General features: G+C 44.3%; 2 non-coding genes across 2 annotated transcripts; one reads left to right on the forward strand and one right to left on the reverse strand.

Annotated features, from left to right (window-relative positions):
- Positions 1-3,516: 3,516 nt before the first annotated feature.
- Positions 3,517-3,589, reverse strand: TRNAH-GUG (transfer RNA histidin (anticodon GUG)). Its single transcript has one exon. It is a non-coding gene; the product is annotated as a tRNA-His (tRNA).
- Positions 3,590-10,622: 7,033 nt separating this feature from the next.
- On the forward strand, positions 10,623-10,695 carry TRNAH-GUG (transfer RNA histidin (anticodon GUG)). Its single transcript has one exon. It is a non-coding gene; the product is annotated as a tRNA-His (tRNA).

The following is a 10,695-nucleotide window of genomic DNA, read 5'->3' on the forward strand; positions in this document are numbered from 1 at the left end:
GAAAAAACCTTGACTCTTTACGTCACATCTGAGACGTCACAACACCGCTCCCGGATGGGCTCGAACCACACACCTGTTGGTTAACAACCGAACGCGCTAACCTTTGAGCCACGGAAGCTCAGAAATTAAATGGTTGTCAGGTATTGTGGATAAGTTTGACTTTTTACTTTACATCTGAGACCCTACAACACCTCTTCCGGTTGGGCTCGAACCACCAACCTTTCCGTTAACAGCCGAACGCGCTAACCATTGCGCCAAGGAAGCCCAAAAATTTAATGGTCGTCAGGTATTGTGGCAAAACTTTGGCTTTCTACGTTACATTTGAGATCCCACACCACCGCTCCCGGGTGGGCTCGAACCACCAACCTATTGGTTAACAGCCGAACGCGCTAACCATTGCGCCACGGAAGTCCAAAAATTAAATGGTCGTCAGGTATTGTGGAAAAACTTTGGCTTTCTACGTTACGTTTGAGATCCCACTACGCCGCTCCCGGGTGGGCTCGAACCACTAACCTATTGGTTAACAGCTGAACGCGCTAACCATTGCGCCACGGAAGCCCAAAAATTAAATGCTCGTCAGGTATTGTGTAAAAACCTTGACTTTTTACGTCACATCTGAGACCTCACAACACCGCTCCCGGATGGGCTCGAACCACCAACCTATTGGTTAACAGCTGAACGCGCTAACCATTGCGCCACGGAAGCCCAAAAATTAAATGCTCGTCAGGTATTGTGTAAAAACCTTCACTTTTTACGTCACATCTGAGACCTCACAACACCGCTCCCGGATGGGCTCGAACCACCAATCTATTGGTTAACAGCCGAACGCGCTAACCATTGAGCCACGGAAGCTCAGAAATTAAATGGTTGTCAGGTATTGTGGATAAGTTATGACTAATTAAAGCAAAAAGTATAAAAATAATGGTTTCAGTGAACATATGTTATTAAAAATCGAGGTGCATTTTTATTTATTGTTCAATCGAGATGAAATCACTTTTAATGAGTGTTTTATAGGGAATTAAGCTGAATTCGGTCAAACATTTCTCCAGAAAAAAATGCATTCAAAAGTGTACCGAAAAAATCGCATGTTTTTCTTCTTCAAGATACAAAATCCGTGAGTACGATTTCTTATTGAAAATTTAATTTTAACAGTTTTTTGAATGAATATCGTTACATTGCTTGAATTAAAGCAAAAAGTATAAAAATAATGGTTTCAGTGAATATATTTGAAAATAGTGAAGAAATACTCAAAATATGCTTCTTTGGCCGTGAAACGTCGATTTTGAAATGTTATTAAAAATCGAGGTACATTTTTAATTATTGTTCAATCGAGATGAAATCACTTTTAATGAGTGTTTTATAGGGAATTAAGCTGAATTCGGTCAAACATTTCTCCAGAAAAAAATGCATTCAAAAAATTACCGAAAAAATCGCAGGTTTTTCTTCTTCAAGACACAAAATCCGTGAATACGATTTCTTATTGAAAATTGAATTTTAACAGTTTTTTGAATGAATATCGTTACATTGCTTGAATTAAAGCAAAAAGTATAAAAATAATGGTTTCAATGAATATATTTGAAAATAGTGAAGAAATACTCAAAGTATGCTTCTTTGGCCGTGAAACGTCGATTTTGAAAATGTTGTTAAAAATCGAGGTAAATTTTTAATTATTGTTCAATCGAGATGAAATCACTTTCAATGAGTGTTTTATAGGGAATTAAGCTGAATTCGGTCAAACATTTCTCCAAAAAAAAAGCATTCAAAAGTGTACCGAAAAAATCGCATGTTTTTCTTCTTCAAGATACAAAATCCGTGACAACGATTTCTTATTGAAAAATTGAATTGTAACAGTTTTTTGATTGAATATCGTTACATTTGCTTGAATTAAAGCAAAAAGTATAAAAATAATGGTTTCAGTGAACATATTTGAAAATAGTGAAGAAATACTCAAAGTATGCTTCTTTGGCCTTGAAACATCGATTTTGAAATTGTTTGAGATCCCACATCACCGCTCCCGGGTGGGCTCAAACCACCAACCTATTGGTTAACAGCCGAATGCGCTAACCATTGAGCCACGGAAGCTCAGAAATTAAATGGTTGTCAGGTATTGTGGATAAGTTATGACTTATTACGTTACATCTGAGACCCTACAACACCTCTCCCGGTTGGGCGCGAACCACCAACCTTTCGGTTAACAGCCGAACGCGCTAACCATTGCGCCAAGGAAGCCCAAAAAATAAATGGTCGTCAGGTATTGTGGAAAAACATTGGCTTTCTACGTTACATTTGAGATCCCACATCACCCCTCCCGGGTGGGCTCGAACCACCAACCTATTGGTTAACAACCGAACGCGCTAACCATTGCGCCACGGAAGCCCAAAAACTAAATGGTCGTCAGGTATTGTGGAAAAACTTTGGTTTTCTACGTTACATGTGAGATCCCACAACACCGCTCCCGGGTGGGCTCAAAACACCAACCTATTGGTTAACAGCTGAACTTGCTAACCATTGCGCCACGGAAGCCCAAAAATTAAATGCTCGTCAGGTATTGTGTAAAAACCTTGAATTTTTACGTCACATCTGAGACCTCACAACACCGCTCCCGGATGGGCTCGAACCACCAACCTATTGGTTAACAGCCGAACGCGCTAACCATTGAGCCACGCAAGCTCCCAGCCGAACGCGCTAACCATTGCGCCACGGAAGCACAAAAGTTAAATGCTCGTCAGGTATTGTGTAAAAACCTTGACTTTTTACGTCACATCTGAGACCTCACAACACCGCTCCCGGATGGGCTCGAACCACCAACCTATTGGTTAACAGCCGAACGCGCTAACCATTGCGCCACGGAAGCCCAAAAGTTAAATGCTCGTTAGGTATTGTGTAAAAACCTTGACTTTTTACGTCACATCTGAGACCTCACAACACCGCTCCCGGATGGGCTCGAACCACCAACCTATTGGTTAACAGCCGAACGCGCTAACTATTGCGCCACGGAAGCCCAAAAATTAAATGGTCGTCAGGTATTGTGGAAAAACTTTGGCTTTCTACGTTACATTTGAGATCACACAACACCGCTCCCGGATGGGCTCGAACCACCAACCTATTGGTTAACAGCCGAACGCGCTAACCATTGATCCACGGAAGCTCAGAAATTAAATGGTTGTCAGGTATTGTGGAAAAACTTTGGCTTTCTACGTTACATTTGAGACCCCACAACACCTTTCCCGGGTGGGCTCGAACCACCAACCTTTCGATTAACAGCTGAACGCGCTAACCATTGCGCCACGGAAGCCCAAAAATTAAATGCTCGTCAGGTATTGTGTAAAAACCTTGACTTTTTACGTCACATCTGAGACCTCACAACACCGCTCCCGGATGGGCTCGAACCACCAACCTATTGGTTAACAGCCGAACGCGCTAACCATTGCGCCACGGAAGCCCAAAAGTTAAATGCTCGTCAGGTATTGTGTAATAACCTTGACTTTTTACGTCAAATCTGAGACCTCACAACACCGCTCCCGGATGGGGTCGAACCACCAACCTATTGGTTCACAGCCGAACGCGCTAACCATTGCGCCACGGAAGCCCAAAAATTAAATGGTCGTCATTTATTGTGCAAAAACTTTGGCTTTCTACGTTACATTTGAGATCCCACAACACCGCTCCCGGATGGGCTCGAACCACCAACCTATTGGTTAACAGCCGAACGTGCTAACCATTGCGCCACGGAAGCCCAAAAATTAAATGGTCGTCAGGTATTGTGGAAAAACTTTGGCTTTCTACGTTACATTTGAGATCACACAACACCGCTCCCGGGTGGGCTCGAACCACCAACCTATTGGTTAACAGCCGAACGCGCTAACCATTGCGCCACGGAAGCCAAGAAATTAAAAGGTTGTCAGGTATTGTGGAAAAGTTTTGACTTTTCACGCTACGTCTGAGACCCCACAACACCTCTCTCGGGTGGGCTCGAACCACCAACCTTTTGAATAACAGCTGAGCGCGCTAAACCATTGCGCCACGGAAGCCCAAATATTAAATGGTCGTCAGGTATTGTGGAAAAACCTTGACTTCTTACGTCACATCTGAGACCTCACAACACCGCTCCCGGGTGGGCTCGAACCTTCAACCTTTTGTCAGGTACGCCACAAGAAATAATGAAGAGATTCCCTGATGTTTTTGACACGGTAGGAAAACTCCCGGGACAACATCACATGAAACTTCGCCCGGATGCGATCCCAACAAGAACACCAGCCCGCAAAATCCCGATCCAACTGATTCCACGGGTTGAAGCCGAAATACAACGCATGGTCGCTGCTCAGGTCATAGTTCCTGTCACCGAACACACAGAATGGCTTCATCCAATGGTAGTGGTTCCCAAACCAGGCAATGACATCCGCATTTGTTTGGATCCGCGCAATTTGAACAAGGCACTATTAAGAGAACACTATCCCATGCCAACATCCCAACAAATCTTCTCTGAGTTATCTGACGCCCAAGTTTTCACCGCATTGGATGCCAAATCGGCCTTTTGGCAAATCGAACTTACACCAGAGAGCTCTCGAATGTGCACCTTTGCAACGCCATTTGGAAATTTCCGATTCACGCGTCTACCCTACGGGATATCCACTGCTTCTGAATACTGCCAAAGGATAATGAATTCTATATTTGGCGATATACCTCGAACACGAATTGCCACAGACGACTTCCTTATACACGGTTCAAACGAAGCAGAACACAACAAAATCCTATATACAGTATTGGAACGGGCGCAAAGAAAAGGACTGATGTTTAATTCCAAAAAGATCCAACTAGCCGTTACCCGCATCAAATATCTCGGTCATATCATATCTCCCAAGGGCGTCGAAACTGATCCGGAGAAGGTTGGAGCGATCAGAGAACTACCACCACCAGCGGACAAACCGGCACTACTAAGATTTCTGGGCATGGTTAACTTCATGGCAAATTATATTTCTGGATATTCCGAACGAACTGCTCCCCTACGGCCTCTTCTCAAGCAAGACACAGTATTTCGATGGGACGAAACCCACCAAGACGCTTATGACGACTTGAAACAAGCCATCACTTAAGCGCCAGTGTTAACATTTTACAATCCCAAACTACATAACACTGTATCCGTCGACGCTAGTCAACATGGAATTGGTGCCGTACTTCTGCAGCAAGGCAAACCTATTGAATACGCGTCGATGACCTTTACATCCGCACAAACGCGCTACGCTCAAATTGAAAAGGAGCTGCTCGCCATATTATATGCATGCGAACACTTTCATTATTATGTGGCAGCCGCCCCACTAACAGTGCAGACAGACCACAAGCCGCTGCTTGCCATTATCCGGAAGCCGTTCCATCTTCTCTCTCCAAGGCTCCAGCGCCTAACATTGCGGTTGGCGCGGTATGACCCGACATTAATTTATGTTCCTGGTACCAAGCTTTTCATCGCTGACGCCCTCTCGAGAGTACCACAACCCAACTGCACAATGACAACGGACTTTTTGGAAGGTCCCGCTGCAACAATATATACTCTGACCACTCTTTCCGATGACCGACTCCGCAAGTTCCAACACGCAACAAATCAAGATCCTGACCTGCAACAGATTCAAAGCTACGTGGAAAATGGCTGGCCCTTGCATCACAAGTCAATCCGTCTTCCTGGCGTAAGGGCATTCTGGGCACTACAGGAGGAAATACACTCACAGAACGGACTCCTATACAGAGGCGATCGTCTGTTGGTTCCGGCAATATTACAAGGAGACACTATGAAGCAGATACACGCCATACATCAAGGTGTTACAGCTTGTCTCGCAAAAGCCAAAATGAATGTATACTGGCCGACAATGACTGCCGACATTACCAGATTTATAGCAAATTGCCCCGTTTGCAAGGAAAGAGAACGCGCAAACACTGCGATGCCTTTACATCCCTTGACAATTCCACCACATCCATGGCACACGGTCTCGTCTGATCTAGTATGGCTAGATGGGGGACAAATTGGTCTATAACATACTCAAAGGACATCCCCGTATCTCCAGTAGAAACAGAGTTACGAACCTGCAAAGTTTATTTTCAAAAATCAAAAGTAACCTTCTAACAATAAGTGAGACAAAAAGTAAGTTGACGACGATTTTGCGGTAGCCTCAAGTTTAAAGTATCCTTGTATGGGGAGCAAAGAGTACTATAACATATCCAAACGAGATCCCAGTATCTCTTGTAGAACAAGAGTTATGAGCCTCCAAAGTTTAGTGCAAAAATCATAAGTAACATAATAAAAATAAGTGAGACGATACCAAAGTTGACGAACATTTTGCTTAATATCTCGGCCCCTGTTTGTCGTAGCTCAATGTTTTTAGTATGGTTAGATGGGGGACAATTTGGACTATAACATATCCTAAGGACATGCCCGTATCTCTAGTAGACACAGAGTTATGGGCCTGCAAAGTATAGTCTAATGTATTTCCTATGGACGGGTTGTTTGTTTACGTTTAGCTTAATTACTCGGCCCCTGTTTGTCGTAGCTCAATGTTTTAAGTATGGTTAGATGGGGGAAAAATTGGACTATAACATACTCAAAGGACATCCCCGTATCTACAGTAGACACAGAGGTACGAGCCTGCAAAGTATAGTCTAATGCATTTTCTATGGAGGGGTTTGTTTGTTCACGTATTGCTTAATTACTTGACCCTGTTCTTTCGATTAAAAATAATAACATATCTTTAGTGTTGCGGTTATCGCATCCGCCTCACTCCCGGAAGGCCACAGGTTCGAAACCGCGAAGTTTTTTTTATAATTGTTGTAGTTTTCTATTTGATTATCTTAATAAACGTTTGTGCATAATAAAAGATTTATTTGTCACGATAAAAAGTACGCGTTGTTACATGGTAGCTGATCTTAAGAGAAGTGCTTCCTTGAAATATATCTACCGATAAGGAAGACTCGGTTTCACTCTTGTTTTATCTTATGCCAATAGATAAAATATTTTTTTAACTAACATAGTTTTTTACATTATACAACAAGCTTTTTTTTTTTTTTATACGGTCTATGCAGGTGAGAACCACGCCGGGGTTTTCAATGGTCGTCCATACGATGAAGTGGGTGTCTTGACAATTGTTTGTGGGAAAGGTGGTACGGTTGGTGGTCGAGATTTTATTAGAGCAGTTTGTTGTGGGATCATCCTTGGCCCGGTTTCATCACGTGTTGACGTCTCTTGCAGGGATTGTCTTGATGGGTTCACGATGTGTGATTCTAAAGGGTGGTTAGCATCTAATTCATGGATATCAGGAAGATTAGGTAGGATAGATGATCGCTGGGAGTGATCTGTCAATGCACTGGAAGATCTCGGAGACGTCGTCTCTGTCACAGCGACAGGTTTGTACGCATAATGAGCCACTTTAGGGGTTTTGTTGAAAGCTTCTTCAAGGAGGTTAGCACATGAGTTGTTTTGAAATCTTTGTGCGTTAATCCTTCTCGGAATTTCTGGCTTATTTTGATTGTCGGGTTTTCGTTGAATTTGAGGGCGAAGGTGAATTCTTGATCGCCGGAAAATTTGATTTTGTTCCGTTTCTATGATGTAGGAATCTGGGGAGGTAGCTTTTTGGAGTATTATTGCTGGTTTCTAAGAACGTGTTCCCACGAAGTACCAGACTTTCTCCCCTATCTCGAGTGGACGTAGATTTCTATGCGGTTTTGTGTCAGCATGTCTTTGCATGGTGAACTGTCTGTGTTGTAGTCCAGATATGATTTCTTGTGTCGGAAAATTCGGGCTGAGTGATGCGTCATTCATTGTGATGGGACTACGAAGTTTTCTCCCCATTAGCATTTCTGCAGGTGTGAGAAGATTTTCCAATGGAGTCGTCCGGTATTCTAGCAAGATTTGATTGAGGTCTTTGCCTTCAGGTTGCGATTTAGCTAGGTAGCTCTTTAGCGTTTGGACCATGCGCTCTGCTAATCCATTACTTTGCGGGTGATAAGGACTCGATGTGATTTGTTCCACGCCCCATTTTTCGAGAAATTTCGTAAACATGTATGAGGAGTAGGGTGGTCCATTGTCCGACTGAAAACGTCTTGGAATGCCATGGCGGGCAAAATTTGGTGTTAGGAACTTGATGACAGCTTCAGCATTCGTAGTTGTCAATTCTTGGGCTTCTACATATTTCGAAAAGTGGTCAATCAGAAGAATATAGTTTTTAGAGCGGAATTTGAACAGATCAGACGAGACCGTGTGCCATGGATGTGGTGGAATTGTCAAGGGATGTAAAGGCATCGCAGTGTTTGCGCGTTCTCTTTCCTTGCAAACGGGGCAATTTGCTATAAATCTGGTAATGTCGGCAGTCATTGTCGGCCAGTATACATTCATTTTGGCTTTTGCGAGACAAGCTGTAACACCTTGATGTATGGCGTGTATCTGCTTCATAGTGTCTCCTTGTAATATTGCCGGAACCAACAGACGATCGCCTCTGTATAGGAGTCCGTTCTGTGAGTGTATTTCCTCCTGTAGTGCCCAGAATGCCCTTACGCCAGGAAGACGGATTGACTTGTGATGCAAGGGCCAGCCATTTTCCACGTAGCTTTGAATCTGTTGCAGGTCAGGATCTTGATTTGTTGCGTGTTGGAACTTGCGGAGTCGGTCATCGGAAAGAGTGGTCAGAGTATATATTGTTGCAGCGGGACCTTCCAAAAAGTCCGTTGTCATTGTGCAGTTGGGTTGTGGTACTCTCGAGAGGGCGTCAGCGATGAAAAGCTTGGTACCAGGAACATAAATTAATGTCGGGTCATACCGCGCCAACCGCAATGTTAGGCGCTGGAGCCTTGGAGAGAGAAGATGGAACGGCTTCCGGATAATGGCAAGCAGCGGCTTGTGGTCTGTCTGCACTGTTAGTGGGGCGGCTGCCACATAATAATGAAAGTGTTCGCATGCATATAATATGGCGAGCAGCTCCTTTTCAATTTGAGCGTAGCGCGTTTGTGCGGATGTAAAGGTCATCGACGCGTATTCAATAGGTTTGCCTTGCTGCAGAAGTACGGCACCAATTCCATGTTGACTAGCGTCGACGGATACAGTGTTATGTAGTTTGGGATTGTAAAATGTTAACACTGGCGCTTAAGTGATGGCTTGTTTCAAGTCGTCATAAGCGTCTTGGTGGGTTTCGTCCCATCGAAATACTGTGTCTTGCTTGAGAAGAGGCCGTAGGGGAGCAGTTCGTTCGGAATATCCAGAAATATAATTTGCCATGAAGTTAACCATGCCCAGAAATCTTAGTAGTGCCGGTTTGTCCGCTGGTGGTGGTAGTTCTCTGATCGCTCCAACCTTCTCCGGATCAGTTTCGACGCCCTTGGGAGATATGATATGACCGAGATATTTGATGCGGGTAACGGCTAGTTGGATCTTTTTGGAATTAAACATCAGTCCTTTTCTTTGCGCCCGTTCCAATACTGTATATAGGATTTTGTTGTGTTCTGCTTCGTTTGAACCGTGTATAAGGAAGTCGTCTGTGGCAATTCGTGTTCGAGGTATATCGCCAAATATAGAATTCATTATCCTTTGGCAGTATTCAGAAGCAGTGGATATCCCGTAGGGTAGACGCGTGAATCGGAAATTTCCAAATGGCGTTGCAAAGGTGCACATTCGAGAGCTCTCTGGTGTAAGTTCGATTTGCCAAAAGGCCGATTTGGCATCCAATGCGGTGAAAACTTGGGCGTCAGATAACTCAGAGAAGATTTGTTGGGATGTTGGCATGGGATAGTGTTCTCTTAATAGTGCCTTGTTCAAATTGCGCGGATCCAAACAAATGCGGATGTCATTGCCTGGTTTGGGAACCACTACCATTGGATGAAGCCATTCTGTGTGTTCGGTGACAGGAACTATGACCTGAGCAGCGACCATGCGTTGTATTTCGGCTTCAACCCGTGGAATCAGTTGGATCGGGATTTTGCGGGCTGGTGTTCTTGTTGGGATCGCATCCGGGCGAAGTTTCATGTGATGTTGTCCCGGGAGTTTTCCTACCGTGTCAAAAACATCAGGGAATCTCTTCATTATTTCTTGTGGCGTACCTGACAAAAGGTTGAAGGTTCGAGCCCACCCGGGAGCGGTGTTGTGAGGTCTCAGATGTGACGTAAGAAGTCAAGGTTTTTCCACAATACCTGACGACCATTTAATATTTGGGCTTCCGTGGCGCAATGGTTTAGCGCGCTCAGCTGTTATTCAAAAGGTTGGTGGTTCGAGCCCACCCGAGAGAGGTGTTGTGGGGTCTCAGACGTAGCGTGAAAAGTCAAAACTTTTCCACAATACCTGACAACCTTTTAATTTCTTGGCTTCCGTGGCGCAATGGTTAGCGCGTTCGGCTGTTAACCAATAGGTTGGTGGTTCGAGCCCACCCGGGAGCGGTGTTGTGTGATCTCAAATGTAACGTAGAAAGCCAAAGTTTTTCCACAATACCTGACGACCATTTAATTTTTGGGCTTCCGTGGCGCAATGGTTAGCACGTTCGGCTGTTAACCAATAGGTTGGTGGTTCGAGCCCATCCGGGAGCGGTGTTGTGGGATCTCAAATGTAACGTAGAAAGCCAAAGTTTTTGCACAATAAATGACGACCATTTAATTTTTGGGCTTCCGTGGCGCAATGGTTAGCGCGTTCGGCTGTGAACCAATAGGTTGGTGGTTCGACCCCATCCGGGAGCG

Source organism: Phalangium opilio, unplaced genomic scaffold (genome assembly GCF_054372755.1).
Source record: "Phalangium opilio isolate 3A_F unplaced genomic scaffold, DU_Popi_V2 ptg001170l_1, whole genome shotgun sequence".
Lineage (NCBI taxonomy): Eukaryota > Metazoa > Arthropoda > Arachnida > Opiliones > Phalangiidae > Phalangium > Phalangium opilio.